The 22,771-nt window shown below is 39.3% G+C and overlaps 1 long non-coding RNA gene across 1 annotated transcript; it reads left to right on the top strand.

Moving 5' to 3' along the window:
• The first annotated feature begins 4,035 nt into the window (after positions 1-4,035).
• On the top strand, positions 4,036-19,223 carry LOC306806955. The gene is made up of 2 exons (XR_013775609.1): positions 4,036-4,110; positions 18,833-19,223. It is a non-coding gene; the product is annotated as an uncharacterized lncRNA (long non-coding RNA).
• The last annotated feature ends 3,548 nt before the right edge of the window (positions 19,224-22,771 follow it).

Below are 22,771 nucleotides of genomic sequence, written 5' to 3' on the forward strand. Positions count from 1 at the left end.
CTAAAGAAAAGTCTGAGAAACTCCTGCCTGGAGTGGAACAATCCTGATTTGAAATAGGAAAATCCTTGAGGTGTTGAGGTATGGGCAAGATTCTGTTTCCTTTAGTATAATTTTTCTTCCTTTGAGAACCTGGGCTGCAAATCTTATGTGCAAAATATTTTAAAGGTTCCTTTTCATCTTTGTGTAAAAGACTTTTTTTGGTACTACCTACCTACTAATGCTGGCCAAATATTTATGTCTTCAATGCATGTGCTATATAGAAAGACCTTAAAGAAAGTTGTTCCAGGCCTGGGAATCTTATGATGCAGATATAAAATATAACAATGCAGATAAGTGTGGTGGTAGTAGAATGAAGTAACAGTGAGAGTATCTGAGTGGAAATATGAGTTTCATCCTCAGTCCCTGCTTGTAGAATATCTTGGACAAGTTTCCAGGATGAAATCTCTACTATGATCCAAAACCTGGCCACAATTGATTGCTGTAGTTTCCAGACTCCTCCTGCATGCATCATAAGAACCCAAACCATCAAGTTATTTGAGCAGTATAACATTTGCAGAATTCCAGATTTTCCCAAATAGCATCTTGGGTGAACCACAAGAGATGCATCTTACAGGACAGCAGTCTGCCTCTGAAAACCTGGGGAAACTCCACTGTCTCAGATGGAAACTTCAAAGGATCCAGGAACTTTAAATCTATTTTTTCCCTTTTTAAGCTTTTTGGACTGCTTTATTTCAATGCTGAAGAATTAGAAAAATGTCTCTAGTTAATGATTAGATTGGGCATATGTTAGGGAGACTGCAAACCAAGTCACTGCCTCTTTGGCAGGCAGAGTTTTTATTTTTTTTTATTTGTACAGCTTAAGTATCTGCCACTAAAATGTTGTCATCCAGCAATGGTTACCACAGCACCAACAACTGAAATACCACAGCTGGCATAGAAAATATAATAACTAGTTGTCACAGGAGATTCAGGACAGGAAATAAGTGTGCCATCTCCCAGGATGGTCTTTTTAAAGCCAGTTTTTATAGGCAGGGCTCATCCCTGTACTGTTCCTAACTCCAGATGTTGATTCCATCACGGCACAGCACAGCAGAATCCAATGGGGAAAGCAGGAAAATGAATTATGTTAGAAAGTCCTTCTGTTCAAACAGATTTATTCTGGAACAGGATAGGCATGTGATGGAGTCTCTATCACTGGAGCCTTTAACTCAAGCTTGGATGGCTTTAAAAAGTTGTGTTCCCATGGTTTTTAGGCTTTAGTCATCCTACTTTAATATTCATAGTGACCCTTCTGACCTTGTGTGGTTACTCTCTGCTTGTTGTTAGTGACTGTGTATCATACAGGAGTTCCTTAAATCAGAAAGGAGCTTGATCTACTCATGTTTATAATGACTCCACATTCTCAGAAATTAAATCTCACTCCACCAGGACTGTGAAATGACCTGAAAATGTTCCTGATTATTCCTTTAAAATAGCAATGTTTTTTGCTATTTTAAACAATAAAATAGTTTATTACAATTTATTTAAACAATAAAATAGCTTATTACAGTTCTTATAGTAAACTGCTACTTGTCTTTTCATATATCAAATTATAGGATACTTATTGAAAATTTGCTCCAAAAAGAAGAAAGGTTAATTTCCTTTATCCTGTCACCCAACTTTTGCTTCTAGTAACAAAAAACTCTAAACAACAGAAACCCCCCCCCTCCCCCCAAAACCCCACAAATACCCCATCAGTTTGAAACTGTCAGAATTTCAAACCTTGGAAATTAATAAGGATGTGCTACATATAAAAGCCTGCCCAACTTGAGAAGAAAAGCCTTTTTCTATTCAACTTCAAGGATCCTTTTTCACTTGGACCTTTGTAGTTTTGTTTCCTTCTGAGAAGGCAGGAGTTCAATTGCATGATCCCCCAAATTTATTCCAAGATATTGGTAGTCTGAATGAGTTTAATAAAAAATCACAAATGGAGCATTGAAGGTAGGATTTAACCACCTATGTGACACCATCCCAAAATCTAATACAAACCAATTGTGGCCTAGTGTCTAATTTCCACAGCTGTGAAGAGAAAGATTCAAAGGAGTCATTCCTGGATTGCACCAATGAGAGATCAAAATCCCATTCTCAGGATTATTACAATAATTAGATCCAGATTTTTTCTTGTGTCTGAAAGAAGACTTCAGGCTATCTAACATCACATTCTGTTATAAAGCTGCTAACAAAATGTTTTACTCTAAAAGTGTGTTGGATGTTAAAATTCCCAACAATGCTCACAAAATATGGCTCTTATGCTGAGCTTAATTGAATTTGGTTATTTATTATGCAGCATAAAACATTTATTATATGGAATGTGTTCAAAAACGTCTCCATTTACCATATGTTTTCAAAAATGCTTTACAAAGAGCAAATTGAAAAGATAAATCTGTAAAGTGAAGCCACCACGGGTCAGGTAGTCCAGGTAGAGCCACCAGGGATTAATCCCTGTTGAGACATCTCACTGCTCCCACTGGGCTGTTCTTTTTATTTCTCAAAAATTGTGTGTCCCTTCTGCTGTTCCTGCCTATCTGGTTTTTACAGAGTTTGTCAAGTACAACCACCCAGATTTTGTTTAGTTGCACATGATTTTCCATTTCTTCCCTCTGCTCTCTCTCAGTTGTCTGCTATGAGCTGTTATGGTCAGGGCTGTCCTGGCATGGTCCAGCTGTGAAAAAGGCACCATCTCATCACTCTCCATTTATTTTGTTGACAGCATGTGAACAGCAGGAAACTCGTGTGTGTGTGGCACAGTGTTGGCTGAAACCAGTGCCTAGACAGCACAGGGAAATGGTTGGACTGTTGTTTCAGATTCTGCAGAGCTATTTACTGCTCTGTGCAGTTTTGCAATTCCTGGCAAGTCACCATAAATGTATGGTCTCACTCTGTTATGATTCCAAGACCATAAGTATTAACATTTCTTTAAATGCTCTTTCTGCTTTTCCTTTATCTTAACTCTAGTAAAGATGAATATTTGAGTGAAGGGAAAGGAGGTGGTAACTGCATTTCACTCTTTTGCAATAAGCTGTGTATGTAAAATAATACCCATTACATCCTAGGGGTTTTTAAATTGTCTGGCATGGTATGTCATCCTGTTATGGGTAAAAGAACTCAAACTTCTTTGAGGCATTTTGTAAGGACATTTGCACACTTTTTTCAATGTCTTTGTACTTAGATGTCAAACACCTACTCTCCCATATTTGTTTAGCAAATCCTTTCTTGTAAACACAATTTTTCTTGTTAATTATATCTGATCTGATATAAATGCATACATGATCTGTTTTTATCAAGCAGGCTTGAAAGGAGACTTTCTGGGTAGGGGGGAATCACACTCAGGGTTTGCCTTCTGCCTCAGATTAAGGCCAGTCAGTTCCTAGGGAAATAAAAGAGAATGGGAAGATGCACAACCCTGAGAAAAATGTGACAAAACAGGATAGAATCCTTCCCTGCCACTGGTAAATCCTCTGTTTGGATTAGCATAGTGATATCTGGGGACTAAACCTTGCTCAAAGTTTTCTATTATGTTTCTGTTTATGTTTTTACTGAAACAGTCATTTGAGTAAAAATATATTTGCTACATTGCTATATAGTTAAAAAAAGTGTTTTTGCTATTTGAGATGAATCCAGAGGAAAATAAATTCAAGTGATCTCACTGAAAGTGACCCATTTCTCTGACCTGAAGAATCTTTTAGCTGCAATAGTGACTTCTGGTCATTTTGGTTGATAATGGCTGTTGAATCATGGTGAACTTGTTCTTCTGAAACCAAAGACCAACATGTTGGTGCCTGAAGTTTGGCTCCTTTGTTTGCTGCTGTAATATTAATGAAGCAACAGTGCAACTTCAGCTGAGCTGCTGAACTTGAGCAGTTTTCAGATGAACTTCAGATGGAATTTATGGTGGAATTGATGTTTAGTTTGTTTTGTTTATTCCTCAGCCACATGGCAACCTCTCCCTGACGTGGTGACAGTGGGTGACTCACAGCTCCTGTGGTTTGCAGCAGTGGGCTCAGGCCTCTGCACACCATGAGGAGCCTCTTCCAGTTGTTGCTCAGAAAATAATTGTGCACGAGGCAAAAGGTCAATTTTGGTTCTATGACCCACGTGGGAAGGCAGATGGCTTTGTGCTCTGCTGCAATTACCAGATTTTTATTCAGCTTTGCCATGGGGCTCCTAATATCAGGACAGTCACTTGCTGTAGAGAATATTCACACATTTAGTTTATAGAATAGTTATAGGAAACTTAAAAACTCTGTTCAGTAATATACTTGTTCCCATAAAACTTACATTGGATCAAGCCAGAACTCAAACATACTGCTGTTTAAACAGAAACAGGAATAAGTATCCCACGCTGGGTTAATTTAATATTACATTCAGATGTTCTGGAATTAAGTGATGGAGCAGATGGGACAGTGATGACCAATTCTTAATAAAATAAAAAGACAGATGATACTTTTTAGCTTATTTATTTTTAAGAGCCATTAGGAATGGCTATGGATAATAGAAAGCCCATTTTTACTGTGGTTCTTTTAAGAATTAAGTTTATACTTGTTCACATGTCAATCCCTCCTCCCCATAATAACATCTTTGCTTACAAACTCAACTATCCACATTAGTTTAACTCATTGTTAGTAAAAGTAATTCTCATTTCTTTCTAATGGGGTTAGAGGGGTAGCATAGCTCTGGTTTACAGTAAAATTCTGTGAACTCTGCTTTCATGGAGGGTGGAACTGTTTGGCAACAAGGCAAGGCACATATATAAAGGCTGCAGCAGCTATTAGGGAAGCCTGGTACATACTCCACTATTTATTGATCAAATACATTTATACAAATAAGTTGCCATTTAAAATGGCTTTTTTCTTGGAGATGGAATTAGCCATAGGCCAGGGGTCTCTAATGCCTTCTCTTCTCAGATTTCCATCTGTTATAGGGTCTAAATGGCCAAACATGCTCTTTTATTTCTGAGATTTCCCAGAATAAATTAATACCCTGAGGCAGCCATGTCTGCAGCCTATCTAACCATGGAGTTGAGGGTGAGAACAACAGAACCAAATTCACAAAAAACCATCATTAGGGAAGCCACTGGTGGTCAGCCAGGGCTGAAACAGGCCTGGCTCTCAGGCATGTGCTGGTGTTTTGGGATCATCCTACCCATGACTAGTTCTTCTGCTGAACTGGCTTTAAGTTTAAAAGCAGAGATGCTTTGGGTACAAACCAGAATAAGATGGATAATGGCAAAGCCAATTAGAGTAACGTGATGATTACCAAAGGGCAGAACAGCACCCAGGAAAACTGGATTTCAAGGAAAAAAGCCCCTGTGTTGAAGTAGGGGAAACAAAGCAGAAACTTTTCTGTATAAAATGACAATGTAGAATAAAGATCAGAAAGTAAAGATAAATCTGTTTAACTATTCCTCTGGGGAAAGGATGAAAAGCAAGTAAATGCTGTTGACATGAATAATGCCTTAAACACTGGAGAAACTGATAAATGTTCAGGTTCTGTGAACTCAAGCAGAATGGAGTTGTACAGGATGTTTCTTTTCTAACCTGAAACCAAGATGTCAAAGCAAGAATAGATGCTTATAGGGCAGTGCATTGTTGTGGGGGTTTGGGAACTTTAAAGATGGTTTTATTAGAGAGTTATGACATCTGCTCTGACACTCCCATCCATATGCTGTAGCTGTATGAAAATTGTTCAGAGATAGGATGAAGTAACTTCCATGAACCAACAAGGAGTAGAAGAGCTGTGAGAGGTGGTGGGATGTAGATCCTTGTCCTGGAAGGGCTGGAGGCATCTGTGGTAACAGCACTCCAAATAGACACTCTGCCTTGTGTTATTGCACAGCAGAGAGTCAATGGAATTGGTTTTCAGTCCTTAATTTGAAGGATACCTGTGTATTCTGCTTGGAAACATTCCTAATTTGAGAGAAATGAAGGTTATGTAGTTCTTCCTAATCCAAATTATCTTTGCAGAAATCACTTCCCTGTTGCTTTTTGCTTCTATCCTCATAACTAAATGAAAGAAGTTAAGTCATTAGTACACCCAGCTGGTCTTCAATATTCTTTGTACAAAGTTATGGGGAAAGTAATCAATAAATATTTTTGTTTCTTTTAGTCTCTTGGTTGTAGTGTGATTGCAGTGGAACTGAGAGCAGAGATCCATCTTTAATGCTGCTTTTTTCCCAATAGAGCTTATGAGCCAATACCCATTGTTTACTCAAGGGGCCATATGCAGCTAATCTTTATGGAAATAAAGGACAAAAATATTCATATCTAGTAATATTTAGCTAACTTGGTTTTTTTCCCATCTAAGTAGGGCAGGTAAACACATCCCTGATTTAGAGTAAATCACTTGTTTGAAGGATTTTATTATTTTCCCTATTCTTTTCTGCATGTCTTGAACTAAGAAAAATAAATCCATAAAAAGAATACATTAACCTAATATAGGTGCATTGAATATCTGCTGCTACTTTCTACACAGTGTAATTCTCATCTGATTTACTTCAAAACATTGTGATCCCAGCTGTAGAATAGCAACAACTGCAAACTAAAAATACTTAGAATTACTGAGTCAAAAAGCTGGGCTTTTAAAGAGCATAAAATCAACTGGGACCAGATGGTATAGCAGGAGAGCAATTGCTGGGTATTAAATTCACCTTTTCAGAAGTGAGATCATTAAAAGCCAGGTAAAGGCTGGAGCTATAGGTAAGATTCAGGAGTGCAGGCAGGGAACAGAAAGATTCAGTCACCAAACAGAGCAGATAATAAAGTGCAGCTTTGGGATGTGGAATCCTGTGTCATTTCTTTCATCACCCAAAAGGGAAAAGTGAATATGTTTTGTAGCACTGAGGGTCTGCATGTGAACTGGAAAGAATGACACATTTTCAGTCTTGCTTTCAATAAATAGTTGAGGATGTTCTGAAGAAACTACTTGAATGATCAGAAAGATGATTTACTGGAATTTAAAAGGAAAGATGAGTAAGGGCAAGTCTCTCTAAATAAAATACTAGATTTCCAAAGGACAGGCACTGATAAATTAGTGAAACCAATGAAGTCTGTTGAACTGAAGAGCTGTTGAAGCCTGATGTGGAGGAGACAGGGAATGAGTCTCAAGATTTGCATGGAGCTTGTGTCCCAAAACCTGGAGCTGTGACTCTTGCATTAGAGAACTCCCTGCTCTCCTCACTTTAACATAATGTGCTCTATGAAGGCAGGGCAAACATTTTTAAAACACCTTATTAGAACAAGCCAAATGCTTGCAAGGAAAATTTAAAATCAAACAGAAAAAAACAAGGCCCCAAAACAAATGACTAAAAAGACAGATGTGTATTAGAAGTAAAATTGTAAATAAGCCAGAAACCGAACTTCACCCTGCTCACTGATCACAGGCCAGGCTTTGCCCAACTGGCAGCTGCTTCACCATCATAGCTGGACCACACAACTGCCCAGTGGGATGTTTTCTTTTCCTCTTGCTTCTCCTGTGCCTGGATCCATGCTCCTGCCACCCTTCCCAGGTCAGCACTGGCACTCACTGATCTGCAAAAGATGAGCCTGCAGCTCAATCCCTCCTGTGCTGTCCTTCACCCTGAAGCCATCAAATTCTAATGCCCAAGGGGATGGAGAGAGCAAACCTAGTGCTGAGGGAAGGGGGATTTTCCAAAAGGTGGACAATGTTCACAGACCCAGGTCCCAGGTGAGCAGGGCAGTTAGCTGCTCTGGAGGTGTGTGATCCCAAAGGGTGGTGAGAAAATCACCTTTTTGCAGAGCTAACTGGGAGGCAGTGAGTGTGAGATGTGCAGCTCCATTCATCCCAGCCTGGCACAATTACTCTGCATCTGATCCAGCCTCCTCAGAGAGGGGAGTTATTCACTTGCAAATCACGGTAGGAACAGAAAACCACGAAGGGAACAAAACTGAGTTTAGCTGAGTAATGAGAAGGGTGGAGAGAATCTTGTCTGTTACACCATGGAGGGGAGTCTTGCTTTTTTTGCTTTTATCAGATGGATGACTATGAAATGCATACTAATCTATCAGAAGGGCAGGAAATAGGTAAATGGTTTTAAGACCTCATTTGGTTAATGAATTAAAATGCAGAAGAAAAAGAAGCCGTGTAGATATACCCACTTGGTCATTTATCACTGCAGGCACTCCTAACAGCCATGCCAAATTCAGGCTTCAGGTTATTCACTAATAGCCATAGGCAAATGAAATTAGCATACTGGTGAATAAATTAACCCCAGTTCAGTAGGAAACTTCTGTATCCTACTGAAGTGCAGTGCAGAAGTGTTGGTTTGGGGTTTTATCCCTACAGGGTGTGGGTAAAACACCAGAGATAAACTGGCCATGTGGAATGAGGAAAATACCATCCAGGTGACACCTGTAAACTGAGAAATGGGAACCTGGCCAGAAACCAGGGAAGCGAGGAGAGAATTCCATAAGCTGTTTGTTTTGTGTGTTTGCTCATCTATGTCCTTTTGGTAACATTTGATACCTGATTTTCAGCTGTGTACATAAAGTGTGTGTAGATAGGTATAGATGTAGATGATGATATAGATGATGATATAGATATAGATGATATAGATACAGATATCTCCTAGGGTTTGAGGGGAGTGTGTCTGGCCAAGGAACGACCCTCATTAATGCTGATTTGTTTTCACTTGATTTTCTGAGTAGCAAGAAGAGAATGCTGTGCAGTATCACTATTATTTTGTATTATAATGCACAATTTGTAGTGAGAGTATAAAAGATGATGACATGACACAGACCTGAAATGTGATGTAACATTGTGCCTAATAGGTAAAACATGAGGAAGAGGGGGGAAAATGGTAAAGAGAGGAATAAAGCAGTGAGAGGATGGATTCAATCCTTACAAGTTCCTCTTGAAGGCAGCTCTATTCAGAAACTATTCTAATGTTAGGAATATTTGTTGACTTAAATATGTTTGAAAAGGAAGGGATTACCATAACTGTTCTGTTGGGCAACTTGTTAGGTGTTTGCTAGCAAGTGAGGTAAGGCAAGGTAATGTGTTTGACAGGTGTGATTCTCCTGAGAGTCACTCTGGCATTCTCTCTGCCCACACCTGGTGCTCCCTGGACTTCAAAGGCATTTCCTGGTGCTCCCTGGCACTGGGCTCTGCTGCATGTTTACTGCAGGGTGAGACTGAAATGAAGGGATAGATGTAAGGGATGGGTGTCCTTCTTGTACTGAATGTGCTGGTCCAATAGGGTGGATAAAATCTCACTGGGCTTCATGTTTCTTCCTTAATTACCAGAACTGTGAATTTGGTTGTTAATTTTTCTTTTTTTTTTTTCTTTTTTTTTTTTTTTTCTGTACCTAGAGAAGATGCCTGTCAAAGATGGTTTGACCAAATGTCTACAATGTGATCTTAAAATGTCAGAATCTTCTGTATCTAATGTACCTGACTTCTGGTCAAGCTACCAAATATCCCCAAAAACACTACTATGATCACTTGATGTATAATGAGAAATTGCTTTACTATCATGTTGCAGAGCTGGGAACTGATGTCTCTCATAATTTGGGGGAGATTGTCTGCATTGTATGGGGCCCTGAGAAAATTTGGTCTGGCTTGTTTCTATGAGGAATGAGAATACAGGGCATGAGTCTTCATTCTTTTGTCCCACACTGCTTTTTTGCTGGCCTTTTCCCCCTTCTAAAATCACTTCTAATTGGGGATATATCGAATTTTCCTTTTGCTGGGCATAATGGTGACAGCTCTGCTGCAAAAACAAACATTCCCTGTGCTGCACAGTCCATCACTGTGAGCCACTCAGCACTGTTGTTGCAGTGATATAAATGGATCCCCATGCAATGAGATAGTGATTAATAGCAGGTAGAGCACAGTCTGCAAAGATGTGGCACTGTATTTGTCAACCCCCAAGAAGTTGTCATTTAATGCACTCTATCAGGAGCAGTTTTATGTAATGGACATGGGAAGATCCATAAAAGTAACATCTGAGACTGCAGTAGGGCAAGTATTGATTTATTTGTTACAATAAAATTTTTGTCATTACTATGCAATTGCTCTATCTCTGGAAGAATTGATATATGTTGTTGGATGTTGAAACCCACTATGCAAAACTTTTCCTTTTTTTTTTTTTTTTTTTTTTTTTCTTGTCTTCCATAATTTCCTGTAACTCTTCTAAGGAATCATTATTCCTTATTACATAGGCCTGGCATGCCACCTATTTAGATAAATGCCTGAACAAGTGTGCAGTAAATATTCACAGCAGCTCATGTTTCAACTATATATGCCACTAATTAGATAATTTAGTGGCTCAAATAAATAAACACAAAAATAGAACAGACCTGGAAAAAACAGGGAGTAAAATCTACAGCCACTGTCGTTCTGTGGGCCAAGGTACCAACTTTTAGTCCATATCAAATGGCTCTAATATGCTGTAGAAGGGTAAAATAAAGAAGGATAAACAATGAGAGAGAAAGAAAACACCATCTTACACTCAATTACCAGGTACAATAACAAATGACCAGGGAATATTATAAATAATGACTCCTCTGTGTCACACATATTTATCTGTAGGTTTTTGGCACCTTTCTCCCCCATAGCTCAGGGAACGTGCCAAGCTGAGTGTACCCAGGATTTCAGTATCCACAGCCCTTTGTTTACAGACCTCAAAGCACTTGTCAAAGGGGAGAAGCATCATTGTCTGTCATTGACAGAGGGAGAATAGCCTGCAGCTCACCCAAGGTCACAGCACAGAGCTCCCATGCAAAAGAGCTGCTGGGGTTTTCTGCCTGGGTTTGCCTTTTTTAGGTAAATAATGCAGCCCTTAACTGTGCTGGCAGGAATCATGGCCCCAGTGCTGGGGACTCCCACGTGAGGGCTCAGATGATGTGGGACTGATGCAAGAATGCTTTTTTTCATACCACAGACCTTTTATTTGCAGAATTTTGACTTGTTGACAGGTTTAGTTTTCCTTATGATTTCTTTACAACTTCATTTGTCAGCCCTGTGGTCTTTAAATTAGATTCTCCTTAGATTAAACCCATAGATTCTGAAACTGCTAAGCAATTCAATTAAGCAGGATGGAGAAAATAGGTGGAAGTTTTCTTTTGAATATCAACAATTTCAGGCACCAGTGACAGTACCTGTGTGAAGACACTTTAGAGCCTGAGGTTGGCACAATTCAGCTTTGTTTATTGTTTGAACACTCTGTCTAATAGGGCAGATATATTTAGCCATGTACTGTTAATAATGTTCATTGCTATTCCTGATCCTAGTAAAGTCCATTTTTGCTCTTGCAAGTTTTTGGAAGTGAGTGTTGGGTGGGGAGGAATCATAGATTTCCCAAACTGCTTATTTTTATCTTGCTTACCTCAGTAATTGATGGTGAGCATCCTAATTTGCTGTTTTTTCTTTGATTGTATTTTTTGATAAAAACAGCTAGTGATTAAATTTGTCCTAGTGTGCTTTCTGGCTAGATTATATTTTCTTGTATACTTTCCTCAAAACCCAGAGCTTCAAGAACAGCACATTCAGCTTTGTCCTGAGTCTTTGCCTCAAAAGTGAGGTGTGTGATGGCATCTGTGTGTCAGGGCTGCACCACTCAGTGACACAGGGACACAGCACCTGCTTAACAGGGATGCTGTGTTCACTTTTCACCTGCTGGGATAAAAATCATATTCAAAATCTGCTTTAACTTAGCACAAGTGCTCCCAGCTTCCCTTCAGTCAGTGCAGACAGTTCAGATGCTGATGTTTCAGCCTGGTGCTGGTTTTGCTGGTCAAAGCAGTGTTTGCATTGCTCAGCTGGAGCACTGGGGTTGGGACTCTGTGCTCAGCAGAGGCAGGGCTGAGCTTGCTTGGAGGGGGCTGAGGGCAAGGGAATTAGCCTGGAAGCAGCCCAGATGGAGAGGGGCTGTGAGACATAAATCAGGGGCTCTGGTGCTGTGTGAGAAGGTCTGGCCATGAGTGTTCTTTGCTAAGCTGCTCCTGGAAGACCCTTGGATTGAACCAGTAAAATTGGGGTACTTTGAGGACAGTGTTCTAAGCTTGACTCTGTCTTTTATCATCTTAAGGGTTTTAAGGTGGTTTCAACATTGATTTTCATGTCTGAGTTTTTCCATGTTGGATTTTCATTATTGCTCAGATAACACAAGCTCCAAATATTTGTGGTTGCTGATCAGCTGATGGAAATATGAGGATTGCGTGACTTGCTCCTCAGTTCCATCTGAGGATTCTCAGTATCAGTTAAGGTTAGGATCCAACAACAGCCAAATGAACACTCAGGAGAGGTCAACAAACTGCAAATAAGATCTCTTCTAGATTATCCTTTTTTCCCATTTCAAGCTGTTTGAAATGAACTTTTCTTCACATTTCACACAAAGACAATTGCTAGCATTTTATAATTTATAAACTGGTCAAAAGTGAATCATTTACCAGTCTATAATGCTCATGCCCATGCTGCCTAACATGAAAACACAAAAATAAGTCATAAATAAGAGACCAATTTTGGCTTTAATTCTCAGCATCCGAGGAATATGTAGTGAGATAATTTCCAGCTATCCAGAGCTAAGCAGAAATATACCACTTCACTAAACATCCGTGGTTTATACAAAAATATAGATTTCCTTTAAGTGCTTTACTGAAGTCTTTGGTAAGTCATATTTACGTTATTATTGTTTATGTTCCGAGAAGTCAGTAGAAGGACAGCATTGCTGCAGTTCATGTGGTTTTATGATTCACACTTGATTCGCTATCAAATCAGGGAGAACAAACCACTGGCAAGTTTAGGGCTGTGCTGTGCCATAGGACACATGGCAAGAGCACAACAGCACAGGCAGCTCGCTGTGGTTTCATAATTGGCATTTTATATTCCCAAACATGTTTTTGTTTTGATCTTCTAAAATCATTCCGCCCAGGAAGGCATTGTTTTGACCTGAAATTTGCCTTTGCCATGGTGTGATTATGCTAATCTGGTTAAATTTCATCACCACACAGCTCCTAACTGCAGATTGCAAGGTTCATTGTTTTGAAGAGACTTCACTTGAATCCTCAACCAGTCCTAAATTAAAGTACAAGCAGAAGAAAAGTGGATCATCAAATCTCAAGGTGGTGGATGCTGCAAGAGGGAAGCATCTGGTTCTTATGATGATGTAATTGGGCAGATCCAGATTACCAAGGTTTGAACTCTGACTTTCCTGATACTGATTATTTTTTTCCCCCTGTGATGTCAAGAGTTTATTTATTGCACTGTCACATTCTGTCTGCTTTGTCCAAATTGCAAGAAAGTACTTGGGAATCTCCAAGTGTGCACACAAGTGTGATGCAGTGGACACTGCCAGACCAGACAGACAACACAGGCACAACAACAATCCCAAAGTGCAGTAACATCTTTTTGGATCAAAATTATTTCTTCCAATTGTAACTACTAATCTTTTATTTATGCTGTCTCTCTGCTAAAGGTAACTTTGGCTAGTGAAAGAACTTTGTGCTGTTTAAGGCCCCTATTTAGATGTCTGGGTGCTGCTTTGGGGATTGACATTTGTCAATGTTAAGTTGTGTGTTTGTTTCTCCAGCTGCCAAAGGTTGATAGGAATCAATTGTGCTGCTGGGTGAAGGATGTAGTAGTGGATGATTGTTTCATAGAGATGATTGTGGTGAATTTCTTGTGGTCAGCCTCTCTATGGGTTGTTAAGCAGGATCTGCTGCTGTTTGTCACCTTTTTTTGATGTCTTGTTTAGGCAGATCTGGACCACAGAGTAAACTTGGAGCTTGTCTGGCTGTACTGCTCTGCAAAATATTTGTTCCTTTTTATATTTCCAACTGCCCTGTTAGATTATTAAACCTCTAAAGATGTCTCCAGAGCTCAAGTCTCATGCTGGAAAATTCCATTCAGAGTATGCTGTGAATTCCTGCTCAGATATAAGTGCTGCTTTGAGTGTCTTCAGGGAGGATGTGGATACTTTCTAATAGCTTCTTTCTAAAATGTGTGTAGGTGTATTTGTGACTTTTCCCAAGGCTGATAAATCAAAACAAAGATGCCAGGAAATTAATTTTAATCAGATGAAATCCAAAGTGCTCTGAAGCTGGTTTCTACCAGCCCTACTGAATTTTGTATCAAACTAATTAAGAAATCTTAAGCATTTCAGTATAGAGCATATAAAACTGCTGGTGCATGGAACTGGCACTTGTTTCTGAACCAATAAACCACCAGGAAAGTCCATGGTAGGAAGAACATCCCTTGATCCTTTTTTCTATGAACAAGAAAGGAAAAGACATGGAATTAGTACCAGGATAACTTTATAAAAGCAGGGGTAGGTAATGCAGAGCTTGATCCCCAGTTCTGTCAAGTGTGAGGCTTTTAGGTGAGACACACCTTCAGGAAAGGCAGAGTGGTTGTGGAATGCTGGCCAGAGCTTAGGCTTGCACTGAGCAATGGGAAGGGCAGGAAAAACTGACTTTTGTTTAGCACTGAATGACTGGCAGGGTCATTGTGCCCTCCTCTGCAAGGCCCAAAACTGGGGGGAAGGGAAAGCATGTCAGTTCTTGAAAACCTTTCTTTTGGCTCTTTCCAACAAGATTCTTCAATGTGTTTATTATCATTTGGATGCCTGGGAATCACTAAGTAGGGAGTTTTATCTCAGACTGGGTTCACAGGGCTTGGACTTTGCTCCTTGAAGCTGGTGTCAGAAGCACTGTGCAGAGCTGAAGTGAACCATGAAAATTTCAAGATTTTTCAAATCTCCTGTTTGATATCTCCCTCTCCTCTGAGTTTTTTCCCTCCATTCCACATAGAGAAAAACTTAAATACATATTTTTCTAAGAGATTGCTGTCTAATTTTTCGTTAAGTTAAACCATGTGTTTTGTTGGAAACTTTAGATATTTATCTGTTTTTCTGCGGTTTGTTTTTTTTTTCCTTTCCCTCTTATACTTTTACCCTCTCCTTAGGGACTCACAAAGCAAAACACCAATGTCTCTTCCAGACAATGTTAGAAGGACAAGAGATAAAGCAGGGTTATATTTGCTTTCAGAAGAGTTTTAAGATAACTGGTTGCCAAGCTTTCCATCTGTGTGGATGAGGAGCAGTGGATGCAGAGCCATGCACGTCAGCTCCATGGGGAACAGGCAGCAAAGCTCCTTCCTTGCTTCTCCAGGGAAAGTGGACAAGCAGTGTAGACAGTAGCACAAGGACTTGCCCATCTCTAAAAGGGTTAGAGCTCTCAAAATCTCCTTTAGTTACTGCTTGCCCCTCTACCAATGAAATAAAGGGCCTTGCTCATGTTCTTGGTGGCTGTGAATTTGGCAACTTGCAAGAACACATTATAATTTCTATTGTTAATAACTTGGAACAAGGAGGAATATATAGAATGTAACAGACCAATAAGAAAGCAATAGATGATATTTTGAGATTTAATGTTTCATTTCTGGGCAGCAGTTTTCTGGGGGTTGTCATAAGCATCATCTGCATGGCCATTTCACAGTAGGAAAGAGTCAGGTCTCTGATAGATCTGCCCTTTCCCTGAAGGGTATTTTTGAAGGAAATTAAATCCTCTCTGCCTTACTCATGTGTGTCAGGAGTAAGTGAGCAATTGTAAACCAGTCCTACCTGGGCTGCTCCTTGTAACCAGAAGTTTCTTACACTCTAAAGCAACAATGCAGTTCTCTCCTCTTTCTAGCCTAAGATTCACATGGGAATCCAAAATCATGGTAGGTGATAAATGTAAAAAAAATTGTCACTATTTCATCTTCGTTCCTGTGTTTTGAGATTCAAGAACCCTCATTCCCCACAACACAAAAGTTATACCATTGGCTTTTAAGAAAATGGTTATTTCAGGAAAATTCAGTTTTTCAGCTGTGTTTCTTCCCAGCCAGTTAGCTCTGTCTATGCAACTTTTATGAACAGGTACATGAGGATTTCTAGGACAAAACACCCATAAACTGCAATGACCCTGGTGACAGCACAGAACAGGAACTAATTTCAGTCCCTGTGTAAAGGTGGCACTTGGCTCAGTGGCATGTTTTGCTTTGGAATATTAAAAGTTAACAAATGAAAGGCATGCAGTAGTGGTGTAGCTTTGGGGATTATTAGGGAGGATATTAATTGAAGTAGCTCAGGACTTAATCCAGGGAGGTAACTTTAAAGGAGTTAGAACAGCAAGCAGGAACCTAGCACTGCTGGAGAAAATGAAGAAACAGCTGGAGAACAGGGCCAGCCTCATTTCATTGTGCACAGCAGTGAGTGGTATATCAGGAATAAGTCAGGCAATACTGAACTCCTGTTCAATTTGTGGGGTGTATTTCCTGCTCCCAAAACCTGTGCTGTGATTGTCACCTAAGTGATAGTTCATGGACAGCAGATAATCCTGTGGGTTGGGTGGTGGAAACTTCTACTTTGCTTTGGAAAATAGAAATAGCAGAGTGAAACAACTTCACTGCAAAAAAAAAAAAAGGATTCAAGAGGCGGGGGGATGAATTAGTTTCACTTCACTGAAGCAAGTCATGCTACAGAACTTTACAGTATCTGAGGAATGGGCTTGTGTATGGATAAAAATGATGGGAGTATTATCATTCTGCCTTAAACTGCTGTAAAAGGAAGATTTTGTTTGTTGAAAATTTATGGTGGCATATAGGAGTGTTTATGTGAACAGCAGAAAGCAAAAACGCATTCTGTAACATCCTGACCACATTTTCTAGACTTATCTTGGTTTTCCTGTGACTGAATTTAAATTTTAATCTACTCCCCCTCCAAATATCAGTTTTGTTCTCCCCCACTTCTGCTGGTTACTGTGTTAAGTGTAGTGATGTATTGTGAGAAGTGCCTTTGCAACTAGTCTGTCTGCAAAGGACCATGTCCAAAAGAACAGAGAAAGTGGTACACAGAGCATGAAAATCCCGTGGAGATTGCTGGCTGTGCACACCAGCACATGGAGATGTGGATTTCTACAGGCAGGAAAGGAGAAGCACAGCAAGAAGTTTTGAACTTTGGTCAGTCGTGAGAACTGACCCTGTAATGCTTTCTGAGGCTCTTTGCATGTGTATCTTTGATTCTCTGTAATGAGTAACGTACTTACAAGGGATTATTTCATCTCCCAGGGGACAGCCTGACCCCTCTCACCTCCCCTTACCGTGGGCGTGAGGAGCCACGGGGGAGGCGAGTTGTGTTTCGCCCTTCTCTGAAGGGTGTGTGCAGGGACAGAGTCTGGCAGATTGAAAAAATCCAGAAAAAAATGAATTATCTGGCCCTCAGTGTGGCTGTCGAGTGTTTAATCTTGGCTGTGTGGCTGTGGGTGCTGGGCCTGACAGCCCCTGGGATGGGGAACACAGATATATATCTAATATATCCATATCTATATTTATATCTGTATCTATATATTTATCTATATCTATATCTATATCTATATCTATATCTATATCTATATCTATATCTGTATCTATATCTATCTATATCTATCTTTCTATCTATATATCTATATATCTATATCTAATCCATATCTAATCCATCTATATCTATATCTATCTATCTATCTATCTATCTATCTATCTATCTATCTATCTATCTATCTATCTATATGTCTTTATTTATCTATACATACCTACACCTTTTAGTACATCAGCTACACCCAAAGACACTCCAAAAGTGTGTACACATTTATTAAGAAATCCTTATGTATATTTTACACCTCTTTTCCTCCTGATTTAAATGTCCTGATGAATATTTATTATACCCAATTAAATTTTAGTAGCATATTTGGTTGTCGGGAATGAAATCTTTATTATTATTTACATATTCTTTTGTTATTTGCATAACTTTATTTACATCTTCAGCTTTATTATTAATGCACACATACAACTTTTAAAGACAAAGCCTTTGACTAGAAGGAGGCTTAATGCAAGTGTTTATGCTGCTAGTATCTGTCAGAGAAAATACAGAACAGAAACTCATACCTAAACTCACATGCCCAGGAAGAGACATTCCTAATGTCCTGTTGCTAATATCTTTTTTCTTCATGATGAATTTAAAATATAGATAGTTGGCATGTGGAAAAACAATGTGAATTTCTGCATCTGATCTAGATCTATGCAGTGAATATCTAAGAAGCAATCAATTTGTCAGGAGTTTTCAGACTAAAGTTCCTATAGCACATGGCTTGTAGGGAGCAGTGATTTACAATTCCCTGTGAAAGCTTTTCTGAGCTGAAAAGCTAATAGATGATGTTGCTATTTAAGTGCTAAGAGAATGTTTTCAGCCCTCAAAGGTTAGGATCAAATAAAAGTTGTGTTTCTTGGAACACACAAGGGAGAAGTTTTATTCTGAACTGATGTGTCTCTGTTATTTATCTGTTTGAATTCATTGGAAAATAAATGTTTTCACCAGGGAAATATTTCATTTTAGTATGAAGAACCATTGAACACATACATCTGCCTTGGTACAAAATTAGCTGTGATATTAAAGTCGTGTTCAAAGGTGTATTGGCAAGCATTCCTCTGGAATCCAAAAACACTCGTTGCTCTTGTTTGATTCTGCAAAGCTGCTGCAGGTTTTCCATATTAGTACCCACACATCTACCTAGTGACTGAGAGATGGATTTAACACCTTAGAGATGTGACAATTCCTTGAGGACTCTTGTGGCCTGTCTTGATATGGAGGTCTTAAGTACAATTTATGAATTCTGGTTGAAGTTATGAAGTGGCTGGTATGAAAAATGGGAGCGTCCTGGATTGCTGCAGATAGTGAATTCATCATTTTCTCACAAGGTCTGTCACGTTCTGCACTATAATGACCATGGAGAGTCACTCATCTTAATGCCTTTGTTCTCAACAGGGAGCCAGGAGAGCAGATTTCCCCCCATAATGCCAGGAGAGGGAAATAAGGTATTTGGTAATTTCTTGGACAGAAGTGAGAGGATGAAACATTTGTTGAAAAAGAAGTCATGGAGGAACAAGAAATACAGACAGAGCTCTGAGGAAGGAATAAATAATTTCCTAAGAGAAAAACCCAACCTAATGGCAGGACCCAGAATAGGCCAGAGAAAGTTGGCAAGTAGAGCTGAAAAACTCTCTCTGAAAAGAAGCCATGAGACAGCAGAAAAAAATCCTCATCAGCTAATGAGTTCAGATTCCTGTCCAAGGAATTCTCCAAAATGCTGAGGAACCAGAGACAAAGAGATAAATATAAGCATTGTTATTTTTTGTTTATGTATCTTTTGACTTCATGATAAGTGACAGGGATATTTTGTTCTTGGACACACATGAGGATGTGTAAAGGGTCCTTGTGTTTAGAGTTTGCAACTGCTAATTCTAAAATCCTCTGGCTGGGGAGGATCCCCTGATGAATAACCACCCACAGATGACACTCTCTTCCAGAAGTGAATTTCTATTCTTTTTTTCACTCTTGGTGTAGGGGTAACCACTTTTTGCCAGTGTCTGGTTTTCTATCACTATTGAGGAGCTCTTAGAGGACAGAGCAATGGAGCACAGTTTGGGTTTGCTTTGCTGATAGCCCCTCTGTGCAAATTCCTTTTGGCAAATTGGAAGTCTGGTCTGAACCATGACTTTTTCATCTAAAACAGAAGAGGTGGGGAAAGCCTTGGTCACACAATTAACTTCATTTTGTCACACTGAAGTCTCTGTTCTTTGCTTTGCCAGTCAAACTGCATTGAACCCCAGAGAGAGGACTTGCAGTGTGTTTTTGAGCTTGAGAAATGACACAGGCCTCTAGCACAGGGTGTAAAACATAATTCCTGCCACTTAATCTCTTTTCAGTGACAGTATAGTGGAAAGCAGTGCTGAGCACACAATGCACAGTCACTTTTTCCTGTCTCTACAAGAAGTTGCTTTAAAATGAGGTGAGATGCATTGATTTGAGAAAGCCAGGAGCAAGGCCCAGAGGAGGTGAAAGAAGAGATGCTACTTGCTCTGTTAGAGCTATTTACTGACCAGCTTTTATTTTCCTCTTTTATATTGCTGAGAAATTCATACATTGTATTTGCCTTTTGTGTACAGCTCTCAACAAGTATCTCTTTGTCAGCCTCACAAAGGGCAATAAACTCTGTGTTGCAAATAAGCCTCAGTAGCTGCTGGACATTATGACTAATTGTAATGCAGCATATATCCTTGAGGACTATAAACCTATATTAAAAGACAATGGTTGAGAGAAAAGCTATTGAATTGAGATAGTACTCATGTAACCCCATGGGGGCTCAACAGACAACAAGGAGGCCATTGATACCAGCTCTAATACAAAAAGCCACACAGACAGAGAGTCATCCAAACCAGTATGGTGTGTGGATGACCACATAGCTCAGTTTAATGCTGCTTTTGTTTTGTTCTCACTTTGAGGCAGACAACACACACTGGAACATCAGAATTAGTTCTGTTTAGATTGCTGCAGAGGGAACAAGAGAGAAAATTAATGGAGCAGTGCCCCCCTCACCTTCTCTTGTTGTGTGCCAGCTTGTCTGAAATCTGCCCAGTCCCAGGGTAAATTCTGTAATAAAAGTGAAAGAAAACACTGTTGTCTTCTTGGGATTTTTTTTTTTAGTTTAGTTTAGTTTTTCTAAAAGACTGAGAAATGTTGAAGTTTCTTTTGCTATTTCTCTTTTTTAGTCTCTACTTTTTTTCCCCTTGCATGGTCAGAATCAGTTCAGATCTGGTGATTTAGCAGATCTTCTGAAACTATCAGGAGAGTTTTCAGGGAGGATATGGAAATGTAAGCAGTCAGGGCTTAATATGCATTGCAGCTGAGGGCAGAACTGCTCAGAAGCTGGGAGAGATTCCATGCTGAGGAATCCTGGCCTTGGCTCTCACCCCTTGGGGTTGTTTTATCTTGGGAACCCCAATTTTGTGTTAGTCACTGAATGAGTTGCACTAAAAATCACTTCCATCACTCAGGAGTGATACTTTTTCTCTGCATAGATGTAATTATTTAGGTTGTAACCTGTGTGTCTGTGAGCACAAAGCCTGTGATTTACTGAGACCTGTCTGAGATACAGATGATTCTTGAAATTGTGTTTCACTCTTTGTTCCAATATCAGGAACAAGAGTTTCCCTATAATTTAAGGGTGACCAGGCCTGTGGTTAGAGCCTACTTGATAGATTAATTAATTATAAACTCCACCCAGTAGAATCCCAATCTATTGCTTCACTAGCATTATCAGGAATGCCAAGGAAGGATTTGTAAACAGAATAGAACAAGGACTTCCTTTCCTTACATTTTTATTTATTTTTTTTTTTATTTACAGATAACATCCTCTATTAAATAGTTTTCCTAGGTATCCCTGCTGAATCACTCAGAAATCCTTTTAAATTCCATGGAAAATTCCCATCAGTTTGCACTATGGGAAGGTCATAGTATTTTTTCCTCAATTTTTTTTGACTCATCAGCTTAAATTTAAATTTTTTCATGGCCTTTGTAAGCACAGTTGCTGTTGCAATGGGTGTGTGACTGCTGCCCTGGACAGACAAATGCACTTCTTCCAGCAGGTTTTCTCAAGCCCCATGCAGGACCCTGTTTTTCTCCCCCTCTCCTAGTATCTTTTCTCTGTCACTGGATGCCTCTCATTCTCTTCATACTGTTCTTTTTAACTTCCCCCCAGTGTGATTTTATTCCTTCTTTCATGGAATGATTTTTCCCCAACTGTAGTTTCTCAACAGTGTCTGTATTGCACCTCCATCTGCTTTTGTCCTGTGAAGGAATTGCCTCTAAAGAAACACCCTAAGTGGGAATTATGCTTTTATTGGAGCCAATATTTTACCCAGTGAATTAGTCCCAGAGGAATGAATAGGACGATTTGCATGCTTAACATTAGGCACACTGAAGTCCTTCACTAAATCAGGTCTAATGTGCACATTGAACTTCCCCTGACTTAGGAGAAATTCTGCAGTCCAAAAACCTGTGATTTAAAGCCACCATGTGAAAACCTGGCTATGCTGTGGCCAGTGACAAAGGTGACTGTGGAGCCAGGGGGGTACCTCAGGTGTTGAGTCCTTAGACAAACACCTCAACAACACAAAATCTGCAGTCAGAAGCCATCCAGAAAATGAACCCTGTCTTGTACTGAAGGATTTGGTATTTTAAGAGTTAACCTACAAATTAAAACACATGTAATTTTATATTAATTTAACTTCTGCCTTTTCCTATTAAATAAATTTGTTTCTTTTTAAATTGACTTCAAGAAAGAATAAGAGGGGGGGAAAAATCCACCTTTTTCTAAAATTAGCTTAAAGCAAACAAACTAAAACTTCTCAATGTTGTCCAATGCAATTCATTATGCTGGTGCAGTACTCTTTTTTTTTTTTTTCCTCTTCTCTTTTTTTTTCCCTTTCCATTGCCTGAATAATGTTCTTTGAAGACTACATCATCAATAAACCACTCTGGTGAGGTTTAGAGGGCCTAGAATAATGAATAACAATTAGGGGCATTTAAAAGGTAATATTTTTTCCTGCAATTTGGGAATTGATTTATGAAGTTGGGGATCCTCCAATTTCATCAAATAAATGGTTTCTTAAACCAATTCCTCTTACCGTCATGGTAGCACCTTTAGATCTGGCATGGGTAGCAAGCTTTTGTGCCAACTTATTGTTTTTGATGCAAATGAACCATCTTAACTTGCACAATTAACAGAATTCCTGTCTAAAAATGTTATACATTTTCTACAGGCCAGTTAAAGTAGCACAGTGTCACTTTTACAGTGAGACCTGTTCTGTTGGGTTTCATCTGTGTGATCTGACACTTATTTTTAAAAATAAAGCCGTGGATATT

Source organism: Erithacus rubecula (assembly GCF_903797595.1).
Source record: "Erithacus rubecula genome assembly, chromosome: 12".
NCBI classification, from domain to species: Eukaryota; Metazoa; Chordata; class Aves; order Passeriformes; family Muscicapidae; genus Erithacus; species Erithacus rubecula.